The sequence below is a fragment of the Solanum verrucosum genome, unplaced genomic scaffold (assembly GCF_900185275.1).
Source record: "Solanum verrucosum unplaced genomic scaffold, falcon-dt-bn FXZP01000188.1, whole genome shotgun sequence".
NCBI lineage: Eukaryota > Viridiplantae > Streptophyta > Magnoliopsida > Solanales > Solanaceae > Solanum > Solanum verrucosum.
This window is the reverse complement of record NW_026020409.1, coordinates 377,308-403,479: the sequence shown is the minus strand read 5'-3', so window position 1 is coordinate 403,479 and position 26,172 is coordinate 377,308. Positions and strand designations below refer to the sequence as shown.

Here is a 26,172-nt window from a genome sequence, read left to right as displayed (position 1 = left end):
ATATATAAATATATATATAAACTAAATTATAAATTAGAAAGAGTCAAGTTGTTTGGATGAAGATAACTTTTGGAATCACATGAGTGAACTGTTAAAACTTTGTAGTCACAAAGGGGAAAGCAAATTTACATGCATGTGATGTTGATTGAAATATTTTGAAGCAAAGGGGTTGTTAACTTCCCATATTTATGGAAAATCATATTAGACTTTTTACATTATAACTTTGATTTTTGGATCACAGAAATTTCGTTAAAAGTGGAAAAAAATTGTTTAAATGTTAACGGGATAACTTGTTAATTTCATACCAAAAAGAAGAATCACAAGTTTTAGCTAAATGAATTAAAACTAAGAACTCACTCACCTAGTCATAATAGTTTGTATAATTAACGTAGATACTAGTGTATATATTATAGACAGATACACAATTATACTAGCTAAAATTTATAAGAAAAAAAAGATTACAATTAATTACGAAATCTTAAACAAATAAGTAACAATTTAGGTATAGATTTGTACTCTCAATAGTTTATGTACGAAATTAAAAAAAAATAGTTTAAATGTGTTTTTGATAATTAAGTCTAAATTGTGTGGTTTCTTAGCCCATTCTGCTATGTGACATCTTAGGAATGGTAAGTTTAAGTATAAAATGGGCTCACAAGTTCAATTGAACATTTGTACACCGCCTTAGAATACTACAAAAAATTATTACTTTTCAATTGTGTTTGCAATATTTCAAAATAAATATCAAATGGCTGCTAATAATGATCTTATAATTAGGTTCCCCTTCCTTCAACTTGTTCTCGAAAGGATGTGCATGATTTAACTACAGTATTTTCAACTTAACAGACTATTCAGAAAATGGCACCAAAAGAGCCATTACCTTCGTCCAAGGTTGTCATGGACACCCTGCCCACGTGCATGTGCTTTTTGAACTGGATAATTCACGTGGAGCAACAATACTATGATGCTCGTCAACATTTGATCGACACTGTTGTGATATCAAACAACATGAGTGATCAAGAAGCTTCAAACCTCTTTCAAGAGCGACTCAGTAATCTTCGCCATGTCAATCCCATCTGTTCACTATGCGCAATGCCGCTCGTAGTAAACTATTACATTCACCTTACTGCCGTGTCTCCACCTCATCCTCATTTGATTCCCTCTACCCAACATCTCCCATTGACCTCGTATAACATCCCCTTGGAGCTGTATGTTGCACTTCCAAATTACCGTTCTAGTTGTTGCAACTACCCCCACTTGCCTCGAGAGTGGTTCGTCATTACACATCCGTGTCGTCACACCTTGCACACACGATGTTACCTCAACCTACTCATGGGGGATATGTCATGAAGGAATGTTCATCGCCTACCTAACCCTGACAACATAGTCCGGTGCGCAACCTGTAATGTTGTGGTTGAGGAGGTCCACCCTAACTGCGTCAGAGCTAATGATTTGCTTTAATTAGGGTTCGACACTAGTTTTGTGTTGTATGTCGTAAAATGAATAATGTCTATGTGTCCCTTCTCTATGTATGGGACATAGATATGTGTTTATCATTTTTTTAAATTTGGGTCTGTTGCTAGTGTTGTGTATTTATGAATAATGCAATCTATGTCCCTTCATCCCTTCGCTAAGCGTAGGATATTGCTCATGTGTGCTTATCATATTAGTTATTGTTGTTGTGGAAAAAATTAATTTAACTACTAGTATGATATTCTCATTTCGTAATCAATTTTTGTTTCTCTTTAAACATATGCATTATTTTATATGTATATATTCTAGAAGAAAAGTAAATATATCTTTGTTAACCAAAAGACACAAGCAAATTAAACTAAGATACCATGGAGAGGGGTCTGTTAGTTTTCTTAACATATAAGGATGGAACTTGCTAAGGTTAAAATATATTAAGGATGATTTTTGTTCATTTGATAGTTGAAGGATGTTTATTAAGTTTTGGCTATAGTTAAAAGATGTTTTTTGTCAAAAACTCGTTTACCGGAAAAAAAGTATATTGTTGAGTGGTTTCCAATGTGTTAGTAATATTAGATTAAACTTAAGTATTTAATTCACTTCAACCTGTAATCTTGTGTTTTGGTTTTCAAAGGAGGGCGTTCGACATTCTCTTACATCATTGTCGAAAATCAAGCGTGAGTGCTCTTAGTTTATGTCAACTGCATCTTTTGGTGATTGTAATTGGCACATTTCTGAGTGTTTACCTCAATACATGATGTGGAGCCCTTTCTAGTATACATATATATATATATATATATATATATATATATAGAAGTTTATGTGACTAGAGATGGGCATATTTTGGTTGAACCCGAAAAAAACAATCGAATTGAATCTTTTTAAATTTTGGCTTTATATTTTAAAATTTCAGTTTTTCAATTTTGAAATAATTAAATTCGGTTAACCGAAAAACTAAATTTTGTTGCAACTCAAATATTTAGATATTTATCACAACATTTACAGCCCAGAAAAACTGACCCAAATAAAAATTTCAGCCCAACCCAAATGTTAATTCCCTAAACTTAACCACAATTAGTGAATAAAAAATTTCCAATCTCAAAATTCACATAACCCAACCACCATTGTGGCATTGCCGATAGGCTCAAAGTAGAGTCCACCATCACCAACGCTACAAGACCACGTCGATCCGATGCCAACTATGGTGTCTTCCACAACTCCGTATCCAATGTGGACAATCAAAGAACTCTGAAATGTTTGTTGGTTTTGGATAAAAGTGTTTGATGGTTTTGGATGGATTTCAATGTACCAAATCACTTGTTTTTGCTTCACATATCTATGATATTGTAGACTTGTTCATTAGTTTAGTTTGGAAAGCTATTTTTTAAAAAAGAAAATTGATCCAATTTTAAAAGTCCAGCGATAATGATGAAAAGAAAAGTTCCCAATATGATAATATTTAAACCAAGAAACCGAACGAAAATTGTGAAAACCGAATTGAACCAAATTTATTTTAGTTTGGTTTTGGTTTACATTTTTACCAAACCGAAAAATCGAATCGAAAAATTTGTAAACCGAACCAACTGAATGCCCAGCCAAAGACGTGACACATCTTTATGTGCAGTATTCCTAATTATCTTTTTTCTCTTTTTTGAGCATTTGTTGGTTTATTTCTTTATATAATGTAATAATTCAGTAATTAAATTAATAATGATCAACAATTGGATTTGGACTTTCCAAAAGTAGATGACTGACATGTTTAAAATTTTATAATTGTTTATATTTAATTCTTCTTAATCACAATACTTCTTCCTATTCATTTTGTAATAAAAACAGAACCATAATTTCATATAAGCACAACAAATTATTTATTGTAGTTTTTATACCCACACAATATTTGCACCATAATTAGCTCATTTAAGTTACACTCAATATTGTAACTTATATATCATTTAAACTCGTTAAACCTCTTAATTATAGAAACTTCATTTAACCCGTTGTAATATATTATGGATCCAAATGTTCAGACAAAGAGGAACTACAAGCTTGGGATCTTTCTTCACCTCTTTTGTTTTCTATGTTGTTGGTTATATCTCAAATTGTAGTTGATAAGAATTATTAATTTTGCTATCTATTTCTCTATGATTTATTAATTTCAATTGAAAATGTTGTGTTTTTTTCTCTTTGTTTGTTGTTTATAATTTTCATAATTTATTGATTTTAAGTTAATTAATTTTGCAGGTTTACTTCCTATTTATTGACATGTTGGTGGTAATCGTTGCATAGATTAGTACATGTTGAGAGGAGTAACTTTCTTCTTCTCTCTCCTCTATTTTTATTTTGCAATGATGATCTTGATAGCTTCAGCCTTTGTGAATGGTGTAGTCAAAGGGTACCGAACATCTTCATTTTTGTAGGTGTCACACACACACACACACCATATATATATATATATATATATATATATATATATATATTGCATATGAGAGGGAAACTTGTTTTTGATGATATATATGGAGATTTTATAAAGATCTAATTTTCATATTATTAACCTATTAATTCGACGGCTTTGACACTTTTAAAAAAATGAAGGGAAGTTATTGAAAGGGGACAAAATAATTTGAAAGAAAGTTGAGAAGTTAATCATCTATATTTATTGTAGAATTATCATGTAAAGTATAGAGAAATCAAGGATTGTATTGATAATGAAAATTGTTAAGTACGTGCTCCTTATATAGGAGAAGAGTCATATGCTACCTACACTAGGAGTCCTACCACAATATATATATATATATATATATATATATATATATATATATATATATACATGAATATCATGACTACAATAACTAAAACACCTTATCCTAGTCGACTTTAGACCCATACACGATACATCAACTTAGTCGTACAGAAGTTAAGATTTAGTAGTCTAGTTCTAGTGTGACTCCAACTCTACAACAGTAAACGCGTCAGTCAGTTTCCTTGGACCAGTTTCTTTGACATGTTCCAATCATCATCTTTCTTCATCTTCAACACTTCCCCTCAAGCTAGTGAGTGGAGGAACTGTAACTTCTAGCTTGCTGTGAAATCCAGCAAATACTTCGTTTGTCAATGCTTTGGTATGAATGCCAGGTAGCTAATCCTTAAACATCATAAATTGAGTAAGAAGTTGTCCTCTGGCAACCTTCTCACGAACAAAATGATAGTCCATTTCAACATGTTTGGTTCTAGCATGCATAATTGGATTAACTGTCATGTACAAGGCACTTAAGTTTTCACAATACAATGTAGGAATATATAAAAGGAACACCCCAAGATCATGAAGTAGATACATGATCCATGTCATCTCTGCTGCAGTGGAGGCTAGTCCTCTATACTCACCTTCAAGATTCGATCGGGTTACTGTAGTATGATTGTTGGAAGTCTAAGAAATACGATTTGCACCTAGGTAGATGTTATAGCTTGTAGTTTGATCTCTTAGTAGTGGTACAACCTCCCCAATCAATATTTGAATATCCATACAACCTACATGGTGATTGTGAAATAATTCTGAGTCCAAAGTTGTCACGACCCAAGGGTACCCCCTAGATATAACATGACGTATAGAACCTTGAAGGACTCCATACAAGTCACTTAGCTCTCATAACATAAGAAATAGAACAATAAGAGTAAAACAATAGTCCAAGTCCAACATATTTTATAAAGCAAAACGGAAGTCTAAAACACCTGTATCATCATAGCCATCTAATACAAGAGAATGAAATTGGGCCTAGCCCAAACATCACGTCCAAAAGAGAAAATACATAAAATAAAGTGAAACAATAAAACTCCATCCTAGAAGCATGATGACTCACCAATGCTCGGAAGTATATCAAGTCAACCTCTAGCCAAGAAATTGAGTACCCTGACTACCAGACCCTACATTTGGGGAAATGTAGGCAAGGGTATACGTTATTACAAAACAATGTACAAAGTATGATAGCCATGCATAAAACATTAAAATCATGCTAAAAGGGACATTTCATTTCATGACATGCAATTGACCAAGCTTAAACATGATATAAAAGAGTTAGAAACATAAGTCTTAAAATCATGGTCAATGCAAGATAACTTCATCTTTAAAACCTTTAAACTCATATGCGATACTTCTTGAAGTAACTTCATTATTACTTGTGGGGAATTAGCCTTAACCGACATAGAGACCATGTGAGCTATAACATGATCCCCGGTGTCTCCCACACCGAAAAGGGTTGTCCTACTTGCCAAGGTAGAAACATGAACTTCTAGCTTAAGTGGATCCACTAGCTATTCAACCTATGAGGGCACATAGTTAAGGGATAAGGAGATTGCTACTATAAACCCGGCCTCTACTAATGGGGAAACTTCCATCTCATGGGATTGCTTCTAGAAACCCGACCTCTACTAACGGGGGAGCTTCTATCTCATCATCAACATCCACTCGGTGCTAAGCATAAATCCCACGGAACATTCATTTCATACTTGACTTCATTAAACATGGAAATGTGCCCTTGGACAACCAATCCAAGTTATTTCACTAGGATAGCTCTTACTCTTTGATTCAATTAGGTGAGAAAGCCTTTCAACCTAAGAATACTCTCTACATGAGAAAACCTTTCACATCATGCTAGTACGTGTTTATGAGAATATCCTTTCACAACACAACATCATCATTGGTACTTTACTCTCAAAGCACTCTTAAAACATTTGCATGGATTTCATAAGAAAATGTATAAGTTCATAATTTACCTCTTGAGGCTCAAAACACACTTTCAATCATCAATGCTTAGAAAATATGGGTTAGATATGGATTTCATCATAAAATCATGTCAAGCTTCCAATACATGCTTAATTTCATAAAATCTTCCTTGAAGATCCAAATCCCACATCATATGATTCGTAACTTGAAAACATGGGGATTACATGAGTTATGGGGAATTCATCATAAAACAATAGTATTTCATCAATTCATGCATAAGAGATCACAACTCAATCATTTAAATCAACACCAAAGAGAACCCATGAAAATTGAAGAAAACCCTAACTCAATTGGGGAATTCTACCTTTAGAAATAGAGGAATTTGGAAACTCCATGGATGAAAGGGATCCATGTATGAAAATTATCATACCTTGAATCCAAAAGCTAGACTTCAATGGAGGAATTAAGACCTTGACTTGAAACCCTAGGTTATATCTTCTTCAAGTTCCTAGAGAGAGAAATATTTTGGAGAGTTCTTCTTTTGTGAATTTGGAAGAATGAAGTAAATGGGTTAATTTGGAGGTTGAAAAAGCTTATATAGGGGTTTTAGTGAACGGTAAAATGACGTATTATAGGAATTCATTAATTAGGAAAAGACCCAACTACCCCTGAAACTCAACTGCCAGCAGTAACCCAAGACCCACCACAGACGGACTGTGGACTGACCAATGGTCCGTTCTGCACATTCTTGGTTGGTGGTCAGAGACTTTTTCTTAGACCTACAGCCCCTGGACCACAAGACGTTGACCCATCGACGGCTCATGGGTCCAGCCGTGGTTCATGGCCTAGGCAGACTTATTGGTGGCCTTTCCATAGACCCATCTATGGTCCGTGGTTCAACCCACGAGCCTTGGGTGGCCTGTGTGGATGTCACCTGTAAGTTCTGCAATTTTGCTAGGCTTCCCTCTTTCGAATCTGGGGTGTTTCAATATCTCCCCCATGGGACCATTCGTCCTCAAATGAGATTCAAACTGGTTTTAAAATAGTAGGAGAGGAACTAACAACCCAACCTACAATGCAATGAATACAACCAAGGATGAACTATCGACTCCAAGTAGGACGTTCTCAAAACGTCATAAGAGGGGTGAAACTAACTATATCAACCCATTATGCATGTAATTCACATAAACAAGGAGAAAACATCAACTCCAAGCTAATCATACTCAAATTCATCTTAAGGAAGTAGGAACTACATCTAGCAACCCAATATGCATGAATTTTCAAAACTACTCATGTTCATGGAGGAACTACCTTCTCCAAGATAAAAGCATGCTCAACACAATTTCCTGGAGCTCATATGCAATTCAATCTCAAAAAGCATAGCTAAAGCATGTTCATTAATTCATCTCATCAAGTGTATTGGCAACTCATAATGAATGCACAACAACATGAGGAAAATTAATCATATAAACTCACTTTCTTTCAAAACACAAGTTCTCATGAACATGCATAACATAAGGAAATCATGGAAACACATAAAACACATGTATCCCAAAACAAGGACAGACCAAGAGGAACTCGTTACCTCAAGCTAGAGTAGGATTAGAAGTAAAAAGATGAGAATAGCGGGACATCATAACGTCCTCGGACTCCCAAGTAGCACCCTCAACTAACTGATTCCTCCACAATACTTTCACAGAAGCTATTTCTTTGTTTCTCAACTTCTTGACTTGCCGGTCCAAAATCACAACCGGAACTTCCTCATAAGAAAGACTCTCATCAACTCCCAACCCTTCTAGGGGAACTATGGATGTCGGATCACCAACACACTTCTTAAGCATAGAGACATGGAAAGCATGATGCACTGTTGCCAACTTATTCAGCAAGTCTAACTCATAAGCAACCTTACCAACACGCCTCAAAATCTGATATGGGCCTACATACCGAGGACTGAGCTTCCCCTTCTTACCAAACCTCATTACACCTTTCATGGGTGAGATTTTGAAGTAAACACAATTGTTAACATCAAACTCTAGATCCCTTCTTCTCACATTGACATAAGACTTTTGTCGACTTTGAGCCATTTTCAACTTTTCCCTTATAAGCCAAACTTTCTCTATGGCCTCTTGTACCAAATCGGTACCTATTAGGGAAACTTCACCCACCTAAAACCAACCTATAGGAGATCTACACCTTCTACCATATAAGGCCTCAAATGGAACCATACCAATACTCGAGTGATAATTGTTATTGCAAGCAAACTCTATTAATGGCAAATGGTCATCCCAATTGACCTTAAAATTGATCACACAAGCCCTTACCATATCTTCCAATGTTTGGATAGTACGCTCCTCTTGCCCATTAGTTTGGGTATGAAAAGTCGTGCTAAGTTTAACCTTAATGCCAAGACCCTTTTGGAGTGACTTCCAAAACTGAAAAGTGAACTGGGTACCACGATCGGAAATAATGGACAAAGACACTCCATTCCACCTTACCATTTCTCTCAAGTATATGTTGGCATACTCCTCCGTCGAATAGGAAACCTTGACGGGAAGGAAATTAGCCGATTTTGTCATCCAATCCACTATCATCCAAATTGAATCATGTTGTCACCGGGTGCGAGGCAAACCAACTATAAAGTCTATATTCAAGTCTTCCCATTTCCAAGTAGAAATGCTAATGTCTTGGGACAAACCTCCCAATTTCTGATGCTCAACTTTCACTTGTTGTCAACTTGGACACTTAGCCACAAATCCCGCAATATCCTTCTTCATCCTATTCCACCAATAGACCTCTCGTAAATCACAGTACATCTTGGTGGATCCCGGGTGAAAGGAATACCACGAACTATGAGCTTCTAATAAGATCTATTCCCTCAAGGCATCCACATTTGGAACACATAAATGACCTTGGTATCTAAGCACACCATCTCCTGGTTGGGAGAAAGACTCAACAGATTTCTTAAGCACCGCCTCTTTAAATTCTACCAAAATTGTATTGAGACCTTGCTTAGCTTTTGCATCTGCCACAAAAGAAGATTCGGAACCGTTGTGAACCATTACACCACCTTTAGTGGAGTCCACCAATTGAACACCTAGTCGAGCCAATCTATGAACAATCTCAGATCAACTCTTTCTTTTCTTCTTCTATATGAACCACACTACCATAGATTACCGACTAAAGGACACTCATATCATAATCCTTCAATAACTCAAGCCACTTTCTTTGGAGAAAATTCAAATCTTTTTGATTAAATACATATTGCAAACTCTTGTGGTCGGTAAAATCATCTACATGCACTCCTTACAAATAGTGTCTCCAAATCATTAATGCAAAAATGACATCCGCTAGCTCAAGGTCGTGAGTAGGATAATTCTTTTCATGTATCTTAAGTTGCCTTGATGCATAGGCAATAATCTTTCTTTTTTTGCATAAGAACACACCCTAGCCCAATTCTCGAGGCATGACAATAAACCACAAAACCATCCGTCCCTTGCGGTAAGGTCAACACCGGAGCGGAAGTAAGTCTATCCTTCAACTCTGGGAAACTCTTTTCACATGCTTCGGACCATATGAACTTAGCCTTCCTCTTATTCAAAGCCGTCAAAGGAGAGACAATTGAAGAGAATCCCTCAACAAACCTTTATAGTACCCGGCTAAACCCAAGAAACTTCTAATATTCGAAGGAGTTAGAGGTATAGGACAACTCTTGACATCATCTGTCTTCTTAGGATCTACCTCAATACCATTACTTGAAACAATATGACTAAGGAAAGCTACAGACCTTTACCAAAATTCACATTTGCTAAACTTTGCGAAAAGTTGTTGGTCCTTAAGAATTTGCAACACGATTCTCAAATGATCAATGTGCTCATCCTCACTCCTTGAGTAGATCAAAATGTCATCAATGAACACAATAACAAACATGTCTAGGTTTTGTCTAAACACTTTATTCATCAAATCCATAAACGCCACCGGAGCATTAGTCAACCCAAATGACATTACCAAAAACTCATAATGACCACACCGAGTTTGAAAAGCCATCTTCGGAATGTCATCATGTTTCACCCTCAGTAGGTGATAACCCGATTAGAGATTAATTTTAGAGAAATAACTTTCCCCTTGATGTTGGTCAAACAAATCATCTATTCTTGGAAGAGGATTCTTATTCTTAATGGTCACCTTGTTCAACTGTCGATAGTGAATACACATACAGAGAGAACCATCGTTCTTTCTCACAAACAAAACTGGAGCACCCCATGGAAAGATACTTGGTTGGATGAAACCCTTATCTAACAAATTTTTCAACTGTTCTTTCAACTCCTTAAGTTTTGTCGGAGCCATACGATAAGGAGGAATATATATATAGGTTGCATATCTGGGAGAAGGTCAATATCAAAGTCTATTTCCCGTTTGGGAGGAATACTGGGTAAGTCATGTGGAAACACTTCCTGAAACTCATTAACAACAGGGACCGACTAGAGAGAAGGGGTTTCAACATCTACATCCCTCACCCTTACTAGATGGTAAAATCAACCATTAGAAATCATCTTTCTAGCTTGAATATAAGAAACAAACTGACCCTTAGGATTAGAATTTCCCCCCTTCCATTCTAGGATAGGCTCATTTGGGAACTGAAACTTGACTACATGGGTTCTATAATCGATAGAAGCATAACATGGGTGTAGCCAAGCCACACCCAAGATAACATCAAAATCTAACATATCAAGCTCTACCAAGTCAACAAGAGTAACTCTATGGGACAAGGAAACGGGACACTTTCTAGAGACCCTCTTAGCCACAATAGAATCACCAACAAGAGTGGAGATAGAAAAAGGTTCTAGCAACACATCTGGAAGAACATCAAACCTCATAGCCACATATGGCGTCACAAAAGACAAGGTAGCACCGGCATCAAGTAAAACATATACATCACGTTGGAAAACATTTAACATACCGGTAACCACATCGAGAGAACTCTCTTGTTCACCACGAGTCTAAAGTGCGTAGAATCGATTTTGCTTAGGAGCATTGGAACTCGCACCACTAGTAGTAGCTTTCTTGCCCTCTCTTCCTTAAGACGTAAGCATTGGGCAATCCCTAATTTTGTGACCACTCATACCACAACCAAAGCAACCATCCATGCCGGCTAGGCACTTACCCACGTGCTTCTTTCCACACTTAGTACATTTAGACCTAGGGAATGAAGATTCACTACCATTACATCATTGAGGCTTAGGGTTAGACACCATATCTTGGTTGAACTTAGGAAGAGCATTGGAGGAACCTTGATCGAAAAACCTTTGTCAAAATCTATGACGACCTTGTCCATCAGATTTTACATTAGTGAAATTACCATCACCGGTCTTAGCCCTTTTTGCCTCCCTAGACTTTTCCTTGAGTTTCTCTTACTCAATTTGTTGTTCATGAACCATGAGATGAGCGATGTCCATGTAATTAATGAGCATAGCGGCTCGACACTCTTTAACCATGATTTCGGACAGACCCAAAACAAACTTACTCATCTTAGCCCTAGAATCGGCAACCATTGATGAAGCATACTTAGACAATTGAGTGAACTTTATAGCATATTCCCTCATAGTCATACTTCCTTGTCGAAGGTTAATGAACTCAAGCACCTTGGCTTCCCTCATCTCAAGAGGAAAGAACCTATCAAGAAAAGTGGCCTTAAACTTCCCCCAATCAAGAGGACCCGCATCTTCTTGTCTCCCTTCTTTCCATTGGTTATACCTTATTTGAGTCACACCATTTAGTTGATAAGTGGCCAACTCTGCCTTTTCCACCAGCATAACTTCCATGATCATCAACACTTTATAGACCTCATCGATAAACTCTTGAGGATCTTTCTCAACTTTAGAACCATGAAACTCCGGAGGATTCATCCTTGTGAAATCCCTCACTCTAGACCGTCGTATCCACATTTGGGTTCATGGGAACCACTACCTCCCTATTGGCTTGGGCCGTCATAGCTTGAGCCAACACTTGAAAAGCAGACCTAAACTCTGCATTAGAAACTTGTTCGGCCAAAGGATCGATCGAAACTTGAGGATCTTGGGGAGGAGCTTCTTGTTCCAGATCTTCCCTCACATTTCTTCTAGTATAAGCTCTTCGTGAGGCCATATCCTAAAGAAAATAGGATAAGGATTAGGAGAGATACCTTATAGAGTTAAACTTCATCGCACAACTTAAGAGTAAAGAAAAGAGTAAAGTTTTTTAATCATCTTGTAGTCTCTCATTCATAAATGTGGTGCGCTTCACACTCATGAACAAGACTCTACTAGACGTGTCTTATGAGACATCATAGAACGATTCTAAACCTTGTGCTCTGATTACCAAGTATTTCACGACCCAAGGGTACCCCCTAGATGTAACATAGCATATAGAACCTCGAAGGACTCCATACAAGTCACTTAGCTCTCATAACATAAGAAATAGAACAATAAGAGTAAAACAATAGTCCAAGTCCAAAACATTTTATAAAGCAAAGAGAAAGTCTAAAACACTTGTCTCATCATAGCCATCTAATACAATAGAATGAAATTGGGCCTAGCCCATACATCATGTCCAAAAGAGAAAATACATGAAAAAAAATGAAACAATAGAACTTTGTCCTGGAATCATGAGACTCACCAAAGCTCAGAAGTATATCAAGTAAACCTCTAGCCACAAAGTTGAGTACCTTGACTTCCCGACCCTACATTTAGGAAAATGTAGGCAAGGGTATGCATTAATACAAAATAATGTACCAAGTATGATAGCCATGCATAAAACATTTAAATCATGCTAAAGGGGACATTTCATTCCATGACATGTAATTGACCAAGCTAAAACATGATATAAAAGAGTTAGAAACATAAGTCATAAAATCATGGTCAATGCAAGCTAACTTCATCTTTTAAAACCTTTGAACTCATATGCGATACTTCTTATAGTAACCTTAGTTCATTATTACTTGTGGGGAATTAGATTTAATAAACGTAGAGACTATGTGAGCTACAACATGATCCCCCGGTGTCTCCCACACCGAAAAGGGTTTTCATACATGCCATGGTAGAACCATGAACTCTAGCTTAAGTGGATTCACTAACAATTCAAGCTATAGGGGCACATAGTAAAGGGATAAGGAGATTGCTACTAGAAACCCGACCTCTACTAACGAGGGAGCTTCCATCTCATCAGATTGCTTCTAGAAATCTAGCCTCTACTAACGGGAGAGCTTCCATCTCATCATCAACATCCATTCGGTGCTAAGCATAAATCCCACATAATAGTCATTTCTTACTTGACTTCATTAAACATGGAATGGTACCCTTGTACAACCAATCCAAGCTAGTTCATTAAGATAGCTCCTACTCTTTGGTTCAATTAGTTGAGAAAGCCTTAACCTAATAATACTTTCTATGTGAGAAAACCTTTCCCATCATGCTAGTATATGTTTATGAGAATATCTTTTCACAACACAACATCATCATTGGTACTTTACTCTCAAAGCACCCTTAAAACATTTGTATGGATTTCATAAGAAAATGCATAAGTTCATAATTTATCTCTTGAGGCTCAAAATCCACTTTCAATCATCAATGCTTAGAAAACATGGGTTAGATATGGATTTCATCATAAAATCATGTAAAGCTTTCAATACTTGCTTAATTTCAAAAAACTCTTTATTGAAGATCAAAATCCCACATCATATGATTCATCACTTGAAAACATGGGGATTACATGGGTTCATGGGGAATTCATCATAAAATCATAGTATTTCATCAATTCATTCAAAATAGATCATAACTCAATCATTTAAATCTACATTGAAGAGAACCCATGATAATTGAAGAAAACCCTAACTCAATAGGGGAATTCTACCTTTAGAAATAGAGGAATTCGGGAACTCCATGCATGAAAGGAATCCATGGATGAAAACTATCATAGCTTGAATCCAAAAACTAGCCTTCAATGGAGGAATTGAGACCTTTATTTGAAATTCTAGGTTGAATCTTCTTCTTCTTCAAGTTTCTAGAGAGAGAAATATTTTGGAGAGTTGTTCGTTTGTTAATTTGGAAGAATGAAGTAAATGGGTTAATTTATGGGTTGAAAAAGCTTATATAGGGGTTTTAGTGAATGGTAAAACGAAGTAGTATTGGAATTAATTAATTAGGAAAAGACCCAACTAACCCTGAAACTCAACTGCCAGCAGTGACCCTTGACCCACCACTAATGGACCTTGGGCTGACTAATGGTCCGTCCTGCATACTCGTGGTTGGTGGTCAGAGGCTTTGCCTGGCCCTATGGCCCTAGACCATGAGGTGTGGACCCATCGATGGCTCGTAGGTCCAGTCATGGTTCATGGCCTAGGCAGACTTATTAGTGGCCTTTCCATGGTCCTACCTATGGTTCTTGGTTCAACCCACGAGCCATGGCTGGCCTGCGTGGATGGCACCTGTAACTTCTGCAATTTTTCTATGCTTCCCTCTTTCGAATCTGGGGTGTTACAAAAGTATAGAGTACCTTTGATGTATGTGAGAATTCTTTTTACTCCTTAAAGATGTTCAACGTTTGGACTTTGCATAAACTGGCTTGTTAAATTCAAAGAATGAGTGATATCAGGTCTTGTGAGTGTCAAGTATTAAAGACTCCCTACTATCATTTTGTATAAGGGTGCATCTACAAGACTCCCCACATCTTCGTGTAAGCCATGCTTTTGAGCCAAAGGAGTGGCTATACCCTTTTCCAAAGTCATCTATGTCTTGTCCAGCTGCTCGACAACATACTTACTCTAACTTATGTGAATTATTCCTTCAAAATACTTAACCTCTACTCCTATAAAGAAATGTAAAGGGCCAAGATATTTCATAACAAACTCTTTCCCAAGTTGTAGAACCAACTCTGAGAAATGTGATGGTGACTTCCTGTGAAAATAATATCATCTACATATAAAAAGAGAAATTTGATGCCTTGGTGAGTTTGTAAAGTAAATAATGAGGGATCTACAATAATACAGATAAAACAAGGTGTAGGAAATGTATGCTAAACCTATCAAACAAGGCTCTTGGTGCTTATTTAAGACCATACAATGTCGTTTTCAGTAGACACACATGCTTAGGATACATGTGATCAATGAATCCAGAAGGTTGAATCATGTACACCTCCTCTTGTAGGAAACCATGGAGAAAGACATTTTTGACATCTAGTTGCCTACTTCCACTTTGAGATTATTGTAATGGATAGTACCCTAATAGTTGTGGCATTAACCACATGGCTAAATGTTTCTTCAAAATCTATCCCTTCAAGCTGAGAGAATCCCTTGGCAACAAGTCTGGCCTTGTATCTATCTACTGTTCTATCAGCTTTCAATTTTGTCTTGAAACACCCATTTTGAACCAACCAAGTTTATACCAGGAGATTTGGGCACCAATATCCATGTCTTGCTAGTATCTAAATCATTGATTTCCTCTTGCATTGCTGCAAGCCAATAGGGTGACCTTAGTAATTCCTTAGTAGTATTTGGTTCCCTTAAGATCTCTTTGCTGCTGCGAGTAACAAGTGATAGGTTTTGTTCCTTTTCCTTGTCTCTAGTGATCATATGATGCCCTGGTGGTGTAGGAAGTACATCAGTTGAAGCAGTTGATTGTAGTGTAGTATATTCATGTTGATGATGCTCTGGTAGATTCCACTTGAAGAAGTCAACTTCTAAATGTATTCCATGTGGAATAAACATAGAGAAAGTGAGATAGGATAAACCACCATTAACTCTACCTGCACGTGCAACATGTTCCTCACTCCTACCTGCACATCTGAAATCTGCTCAATTTGAGTTTCGTTACCATTGTCTAGATCGTCACTTTTAACATGTTCCTTAGGATCATCACTTTCAACATGTTCCTTAGGATGATCATCTGATCTTGCACCTGAGGGGTCAATAGCACTTTTATCATCAAAGAGTATATGGGTTATTGTAGTAGCATTTTCACCAGTAACTTGCATACTATCTGCCTGTACTTCCCCCTCAATAATGATTATTATGTGTCTGAAGTTTAGAGAGAGATTCAACAAAATTAGAAAGGTGAGGTGAGACATCAACGTTAGTCGAAGATTTACTTGGAGACACATAGGTAATGTGTTCTCCTCAAACAAAATATGTCTGGACACGTACACCCTCCTTGTAGAGGGACGATAACATCTATATCCTTTGTGTAAGCTGTTTTACCCTATGAACATACAAGGGTATGTCTTTGGACTAAACTTGTTGCTACCCTTGATATATGGAAAACATATGCACCCAAACACCTTTAGGCTGTTGTAATCAGGTTGCTCTCCATACAACTCAACAAATTGAGTCACTATCTTAGGACTGAGGAGGGCAGTTTATAAACGCTCAACTACACCTAATCCAATACTAGGTGTAGGCGATCGTGATCTAGTATATAATCCAACGAAAGGTTGGGGTTGAACCCATAGGGAGCGGTACCGTAGCGAATGCAATTAGGAAGTAGAGATGCTATTCTAATCGGTTATAGAAATAGACATTGTCGAAATCAAACAAAATAAGTCGAAGGTTTGACAACAAATGTCAGATGGGGAGTTTTAAGGTGTCAATTAACAACTACAATAATCACTAAAATAGGGGATTAGACAAGTAGGACAGAATTGTCGGGATGTGATCAAATATAGGCTAATTTCACTATATAGGTAATTGACGTTTATTAATAAATTGTTGAATCACTGTGCATACGCTAGACTATAGGTGCAATAGTTTTCTCTCTAATAACTATTACGGTTCAGGTGAGTTTTCTTGAACCTCGACAAGCTTGACACTACAACACAGCCCAAAACCTTAATTTATCTACTCTCTCGAGCTAGATAGGTAGGAATGAGTTAAGATTCACTCTCTCAAGCTGAACCCATAACAACCCACACACTACAATCATCAATCAGTAACCTTGGTTTTAGAACCTCTCTCTCGAGCAAGCCCAAAACACTAAGCTAAAATTGTATTTGCAACTACAATTCATAAATTACTACTCAGCTATCAATCAAACCCACATTAAAACAACATTTAAATCATTAAAAAACAATACCCAGAAGCTAATTAGGCAAATAATCACATGATCACTCCCTAAGAATTAGGGTTTTATATATCCAAGCATCATAAAAAGATAGAAATTAATACCAAAAACATTCTCCATGATCTGGGTATTGCATTCCTAGTCTCTAAAATGAACCAATGTGCTAAAGATCAAAGACCAACTTCGAATCTACTTGGAAAACCCTTCAAAGTTGTTGTCCAATGGAAAATACTAAGAAAACTCTCCAAAAATGGAAGAAAACTAAAACTGGACTTCAATAATAAAAATCAGGACTCCTTTGAACTCTTTTAAATTTCAATCTATAGTTTCTCAAATTTCAGCTGCAAGGACCATTAGGCGAGGTAAGTCAAACGTCACCGATCAGGTCGGCAACGCGACAATTGCTCCATTCCATCGCCTGTCCTCCTTGGCTATTTATCCTCAAGGTTCTGTAACTTTAGGCTATCCAAGCTATGTCGCTGATCCATTCAGCGGTTCGCCGAAGGTCCAAATCCATCGCCAAGTTGGCTTCTCCCCATGGCTGGCAGTCTGGAACTTTAGGCGAACTGAAGTGCCACTCGGCGATTCGCCGAGTGGCTTTGGCGATTCTCAGCATTCTGCTATCTTCAGCCTTCTTCACCTTTTTAGCTCAGTTTTGCCCGGTAGTGTCCTTGCCTTGCTTCTTTTGCCTTCCTTGCTACAAATCAACATTTTAACATCAGTTCGGAGCATAAATTAGGAATTTGAGGAAAATAAACTATCAAAACAAACCCGTAAATGAGTCAAAATCTAGGACTCATCAACAACCCCAACTTAAACTTTTGCTTGTCCTCAAGTAAATCTCAAGATCAATCAGTTCAACAGGGATGTCTACAAACAGTGCTACTCAAGACTCAACACACGTGCACACAAGAGATTAAAACTACACATGCAATGTTCAATTGTGCACTCTAAGTTTCAAATTGTGACTAAACATCATCAAATGGATCCATGTTCACAATGCTTGCTTCAAATGCAAGTTCAAGCTCAACAACAACATTCGAATGCCCTCACACAAAAAAAACGATTTCATGCTCACACAAAGCTCATCAACTTTAAGAATTTGAAATTAGAAACAACTCTCACTCTCTCAAAAACCAACACATGCATGATCATTCTCCATAGGCTTGCCCGTATTTTCCAATCAACAAGATAATAAGCTCATTCAAGATCACAAAGGTCTTTTAAGGTTTGTAATGAGGCTGAGGTTAATTGTATGATCATTCATGTTTAGTGACTACTACCTTCATAAAGCATGACCTGCATCCCATTCTTTCACCTTCTCTTACAACACTATTTGATTCTCAAAAGTCACACCCCATTCTTTTAAGCACAACTTATTGGATATCCCATTTCCTTTGCTCATTTCACACACTTTATTTCCACAACATTTCTCTTTTTCAATCATTTTCATCTTTCTTTCTTTTTTTTTGTATGGAGGGGCTCCATCTTTTCCAACAAGATCTTTTAAAGGGAGAATTTCTCAAACTTCTATATTTACCTCCCTTTTCACCGCACCCCTAACTTAGGATTTTGGACTAAGTTGGTTATTTATAACAACCAACACCTAACGAAGATTATAGGTGGGAAAGAAAAGGGTCACTTGTGCTTAAGGTTCTACCGAAGAAAAGAATAGGCTTAAATGGTGCCAAGCTAGGTTCACACTCTCACAAGGTGGTCACAAAGAGGTATAATGAAAACATTGGCACACTCTCCACAAATTACCTAAGATCATCTCTTTCATTCACTCACATTAGCCAATCAGACCAACGGGGCAAGTTCTAGGTATAACCAAGCATGTATTACAAGTCAATATCACCACATATGGCATCCGACACAATTATCAAAGCAAGACTTAACCATTTTTGCAAACGTGCAATGGTCATCACAAGAGTTCCACTCAACAAATTGCATAGTCACAATAAGATGCTATGAGTTCACATATGGCTTATGCAACAGAATTCCCCTCTTCGGATTTGCACACACATGTCGTTCAAACAAGAGCACTATTCAAGTCATTGATATTGACCAAAATCGACACTCGATATTGAAAGATAAAAACAACATTCACACAACAAGAGGTGGCAATTTTTTTAAAAATTGGTTCAAAACCATTTGTAATTCAAAACAATAGACCAATATGGATTAGAAACCAAGATATAGATATATAAACCAAATATCAGATCCAACATTCAAAAAACCCAAAAGTAACAATATTCACAAAACAAAAACAGCCCAATAGAGGTGGGTATGAAAATACCTCACCCCGCCAACAAAAATAACAGTTATCCTCAAATGCAAAGAGATAATAAAAATAGTCTAAAAATAATAGAAAGAGAGGCAAAGAGTCATCCTGCCAGGCTAGGCCTGGGGTGAAGTCTGTATGTCATCAACTCCCTCTATCTGGGCATTAGTGCCCGGCATATCAACAACCTTGGCTCCACTGGATCCTACCATAGACACGTCCCTCAACGAGGCCTGCACAATTGTCTCCACCATGTCACCCTCTAAGTCTGCCAAATCACCATACACAGCCTCCTCTATGACACCAAGCTTCTCCTCATCTTTCTTAGCCTCTGACTCGACAACTACATCATCAGGCATAGTATCATCTCCTGCGGTAGGAGCCGGAGGAACCTCAGAACTGGTTGGAATATCAGTGCTCGGCATGTTGGGAATCTTCACCATCCCAAATGACATCGTCAAATAAGTCGACTTCAGCTGGTCCACATCCTTCCTCATCCCAATCACATCGGCCTTCAAGGTCGTTACCTCATCTGTAGCACCTTAGCTCTGCTCACAAGCCTCGACCCTAACTTTAAGGGCATCTAGTGCCAACCTGTGATCTCTTATCTCAGCCCTAATTGGGACCAATGCAGCAGCTATTGCCCACTCTGTCATCCCAGGTATAGCAGCCTCAACCCGAAAAGTACACACATCGGCTGAATGAGCCAGATGGCCCATCTTATAAAGTATGGCCTGGGTGATAGAGGGCCTAGAGGCAGAAGCATCAGAAGAAGAGGGAGGGGATGAAACAATAGTACTAGGAGTCTCAGAAATATAAGGGCTTAATGTACATGATAGTCCACTAGCCTGAGGGGGCATGATTGCCTAAGTCGGCAACATATCAACATCGACCTCCATGGACATATCCACCTGTGTTGCCCTCCTTATGTCAGCCTCATGCCGCATGTAATCGGCCTCAATACACCGGATATCAGTAGAAGATGTGGGTGTCACCTCCACATTCGTTTCTCATCTCTCAAAACTCGAGCTCGTCGACACAGCTTAGTAATTAGATGGTGTTTGGATTGGCTTAAAAGTTGGTCAAACCTACTTTTAAGTTAGTTTTTGACTTCTGGAAGTGTTTGGCAAATATAAAAAATAATTTAAAAGAAGTAAAAACTGACTTAAAATAAGTTGAAAAGTGTTTGGCAAGGTAAAAATGACTTAAAATTAAGTTTAAAATGACTTAAAATAAGTCAAAAATCAAAAGTAGGTCTCCCCCTACTTTTTATTTTTCGACTTAAAAGTCATTTCAGTTTGACTTTTTATTTTTAACTTAAAAGCTATTTTTTAAAAACAATCTAAATAGGCTCTTATTACGGGGAACCAGAGTGATGTCTTGCTCTATTTGTCCCTCATGGCCATCTCTTCCTCAATCAGCAGTCCCAGGTTCAGCCTCTGGTGATCTATGATTAACCCTAGACAGATTGCCTTCGGGTGTCAGAGAATGGAATCATTTTGCGATGGCATAATGGTGCTACTGATGAACTCGAACCAGTATCTGGAAGCAACGTTCAGGTCCTTCTACTCTATAGGGGCACCTGCCTCAATCCACCTCGGGGTGACATCAGAGAGAAGGGTGCCAACCGACCCTTTAGATCATCCACTGTCTTCTTCTTCACTAGATTGATGTAATCGTGCATGAAGTTTGTTGAGTGCCCAAGTATCTCATTGATATCTGAACATCTACACTTGACCTTCTTGCCTCAAACAACCATGAAGTCAACAGGCTTAAAGGCATTTGCCTTCTTCTTCCCCTTCGGTACCAATTCTCTGTAGACCAAATAGAACTCTCGGACCCAAGTAGGAATGTATTGGCCTCGGGGTTTGGTAAAAACCTCAAACTTGTGGAACTTTAGAGTGTTCCACACCTCTGGATGTCTGTCCACCACACTGTTGGTAGACAACCTTTTCTCTTCCAATTTTGTCCTCAATCCCTTGGCCTTTAGTCTGTTGAGAGACTGGGAAGGAGAACCCTGAACTGGTGGTGCCGGGACCACTGTTTGTGCTGGAGGAGGAGCTGGAGAAGTGGGAGGAGAAGTAGGCATTGGAGGCACTGGGACCTTAGACATATCATTTAAAGATTTGGAGCGTAGCTCCGCTCTCCGTGCCTGCAAAAGCTGGTCATCTTCCGGCTTAGATATGGAAGCCGGAGAATCCTCCTCAGGCTGGTTCCCACTGTCGGAGGTAGTGAAGTGTGTGGCGTATACCCCCTCACTAACAGAGCTCTCCTCCCTAAATGTCAACTCAATGGGCGCCTTGCCCTTGCCCTTGCCTCCCTTTGGAGGAAGTCTCGTAGCTTTAGCCCGATAATCAGGTGCTTCCTCATTAATTGTAATCCCTTGTGCTCGCATTTTGGGAGGTATGTCTCTACCAGCAACTTTGGGTCTAGCCATTCCCTCAAAACAATGTAGAAAACGTTAGATAAATTTAAGAAAATTTCAGAAAAAAGAAATGCAGGAAGACTCGCCGAACAGTTGGCGTGTCGCCGAACCACTTTAGCGAGCCAGGTTGGGTTCGCCGAAAGTTCCAAAACAGAAATGCTCAAAAATAAAAGTTGGTTGGCGATGTCTAGGGCTATTCGGAGGATCGTCGACACTTTTCAGTGAACTAGAAGTAGCTCACCAAAAGTTATAGAACAATTCCAATAATTTAGGGCGTACAAGCGCGATCAAGGAATACTTTCGGTGAGTCACCGAGTGAACTTGGCGAGCCCAGGAATATAGCTGAAAGTTATAGAACTCAAACTCAAAATTTAGAGAATTAATGGGCGATCTAGGGGACATTGGGCGAACCACCGAACCACTCGGCGAGCTCGACCCAACTCGCCAAATAGCCAACGTGCCAGATTTTTACCCCGTACTTAAAAATCAATCCCGCAGCCCATGAATACAAAATTGAACATTCATATTATGCAATTAAAGCAAGACCCATACACTCGGGGTACTCAGACTTCCCCCGATTTAGCCCAAATTGGCCAATTGATGTCTTTTGCCCTTAAGAATGATGTCAACTACTCCATCATTAGGCAAATTTCGACAATTAGCACAATTCAGGGTTACTCAGACTTCACCCCGCTAGACTCACAATATAATCGAGGCAACCTAACAATTTAATTAGTTAACGACATGGGATATAACCATTTACGACCAATTAATTACCATTTCACTTCAGAACAGGTAAACAAACTACCACACGATCAACCCAACAACAATTAAGCACATACATACATCACAAAAAGCACTTGCATTCGATTTCAACCAAGTATTTAAAAACAAGGTTCGGAAAATCAACACGTACTGTCAAAAGATTTGAAATGCTAGGAAGCAAAATAATCCCCAAGTAAAAGAACCCAAGCTAAACGAGAACACAAATACGAAAAATATAATATCAGTTGTGAGAGTGCGAAAGTATAAAAGTAAGAAGATGAAGAGAATTTGAATTTAAAACGGTTGGACTTTTGAAAACCCTTTAGTTCGCGCACCAGTCGGCGAAGTAAGTCGTGTCCGCCGACCCACTCGGCGACATGCTGAGTGGTACTTCATCTCGCCGAGTTTTATAGAACTTCCCAGCAATTTGGGGGGGTTCAAACGGCGGTCCTAGTCGGGCTCCCCGACCTATTCAGCGAGTCGCCTACTGGACTTTTGGCTCGCTGAGTTTTACATAGTTCCCATCAGGCTGGGTGGTTCAAATGATGGTCCAAATCGGGCACGCCAACCTGTTTGGCGTGTCACCGACTAGACTTTTGGCTCGCCTACTGCACTTTTTTCATCACTTTCAACTTTCCACCCTACAAAATCAACACCCGTTATTCAAAAGTAATATTAAAAACATTAAAAACTTGGGTTGCCTCTCAAGAAGCTCCTTATTTAATGTCGTTGCACGACAGAGATACCAATTCAAGCTTCATTTTTGGGATTTACCATTATGTCACTTGGCAACCCTCCTTTTGTTCTTGGATTCAAATGAGTCGAGATTTTATCCATTTGTTTCTCCAGTTGTTTCATGGAGACAGAGTGAGAGGTCACCTTCTGATTGAGAGTTGAGACGTCATCCTTCATCTCTTTCAACACTTTGTCTGACCCTTTCACTTTTTTGAGAATGCGTGAGAGCATATCTTCAGTGTGGAATTTCTCCGGGTTAACCTTTTGATATTTGGGATTTTGACGTTTATGGAGAGGTACATATCTCTCCTTGTCCCCATATCTCTCCTTCCAACTTGCATTGGATCATGCCATTCCCTTTCACGGTCTCTCCAACCGTCATCACGTTCTCTATTCCCACCCGACCTAGGATAGCTCAGACAGAAACCACCACCTTGATTTTCAAGGAAGGTCACTTCATCATTGTAAAGAGCATCAAAATGTGCATCCTCGGGGGTCACCCGCTAACACCAACAACATTCACCGCTCTAATACCACTACCCATGACATTCTTTGACAAGAGATCCAATTGGGTCATCATTTTGGCCATGCTCCGATCCCTCTCTTGATCCTTTTCAATCTGTTCTTTCGTCATCCTAAATGGCAAGGGAGATACCTAATCCTCTCTTGTATACCAAGCTCGGTTGATCTTGGTCATGTTATCAAACAACACAAAAGCAATCTCAAACGGCTGTTGCATAATACCACCTTGGACAAGTTGATTAGCCATACCCTTATTCACCGAATCTAGACTCCGGTAGAAATACTGTAGCAAGACGTTGTTTGGGAGTCCATGAGTCGGGCATTGAATTAGCAATTTTTGAAACAAGAGCCAAGTCTCGTGGATGGGTTCACCATCCAAGCATTTAAAACTTTGGATATTATCTATCAAAGACATCATCCTCGAAGGAGGAGAGAATCTTGTGTAGAATGCTTTCGTCAATTCATCCCAATTCGTGATTGAGTCTCTTGGGAGATCGGCTAACCATTTGGTAGCCTCTCCCATAAGTGAGAATGGGAACAACCTGAGTCTAACCGACTCTTGGGATATATTCATGAACGAGAAAGGGCCACAAATGTCCCTAAAGTTTCTAATGTGGTCGTGGGGGTCTTCATGTGCTAAACCACCAAATAGCCCATTCATTTGTAAGAGTTGCATCATTGTGCTCGTTACATGGAACACTACATTCCCCATGACGGGAATTATCCTGATCGCTCCAACACCACCCAAATGTATATCATTTACGTTGGCCTCGTTCACATCATTCAGATTGCCAATATCGTCATTATGGCCTAGCTGGTTGGCATTGCTACCGTTTACGCTCATTTAGTCACATGTTCAAAGGTAACAAACAATACAAACAATAAGTGGGTTCAACTATAACACAATAAAATCACAAACACTTCAATAAAAGAATTCAATAACACCACTCCCCAGCAGCGGTGCTATTTTTTAATAAACGCTCAACTACACCTTATCCAATACTAGGTGTAGGCGATCGTGATCTATTATATAACCCAACAAAAGGTTGGGGTCGAACCCACAAGGAACAGTATCGTATCAAATTCAATTAGGAAGTAGAGATGTGATTCTAATTGGTTATAGAAGTAGACATTGTCGAAATCAAACAATATAAGTCAAAGGTTTGACAATGAATGTCAGATGGGGAGGGGGCGGGGAGGTTTAAGGTGTCAATCAACAACTACAATAATCACTAAAAAAAGGGATTAGACAAGTAGGACGGAATTCTTGGGATGTGATCGATTATAGGCTAATATCACTATATGGGTAATTGAAGTTTATTAATAAAGTGTTGAATCACTGTGGGTAGGCTACACTATAGGTGCAACAGTTTTCTCTCGAATAACTACTACAGTTCAGGCGATTTCTCTCTAACCTCGACAGGCTTGACACTACAACACAACCCAAAACCTTAATTTATCTACTCTCTCGAGCTAGATACGTAGGAATTAGTTAAGATTCACTCTCTCGAGCTGAACCCATAACAATCCACACACTACAATCATCAATCGATAACTTTGGTAATGGAACCTCTCTCTCGAGCAATCCGAGAATACTAAACTAAAATTGTATTTGCAACTACAATTCATAAATTACTACTCAGCTATCTATCAAACCCACATTTAAAAAAGGTGGAATGACCTGGGAGACCCTTGTACTTGACTCGGTTTGTAAGTTGGATCCCTGTACTTATGATTTTGCCAACTGAACCTTTAAACTCGATGAAACTCTAATTTTTAAGCCCCTTTGACCATTGACCAAACTTATGTGACACTAAAATGGTTGAGTTGGACAAATACATGACCACACACGTTTTTTAAGCAAGTGAATACAATATTGTTATTTTAAAATTGTCAAAATTATAAGAAAAACAACAATAATAAATTTTAGAAAAAATATTGAAAACCTCCTTCTTCTTCACTCCACCCCACCTCGCCCTACCCCCACCCCTTCTCTCTTCTTCAGCCCCACCCTTTTTCTCTTCTTCTTCAACTTCAGCCCCCACCCCCACCCCACCCCTACTCCTTTTCTCATCTTCTTCAACCTCAACCCTCATTCACCCCCACCTCCCCCGCCACTACTCCTTTTCTACTCTTCTTCTTTGACGTACACATCATCACAATAAATTCA

The 26,172-nt window shown here is 38.4% G+C and overlaps 1 pseudogene; it reads left to right on the top strand.

Annotated features, from left to right (window-relative positions):
- Window positions 1-646: 646 nt before the first annotated feature.
- LOC125840591 (uncharacterized) lies at window positions 647-1,461 on the top strand (annotated as a pseudogene).
- The last annotated feature ends 24,711 nt before the right edge of the window (window positions 1,462-26,172 follow it).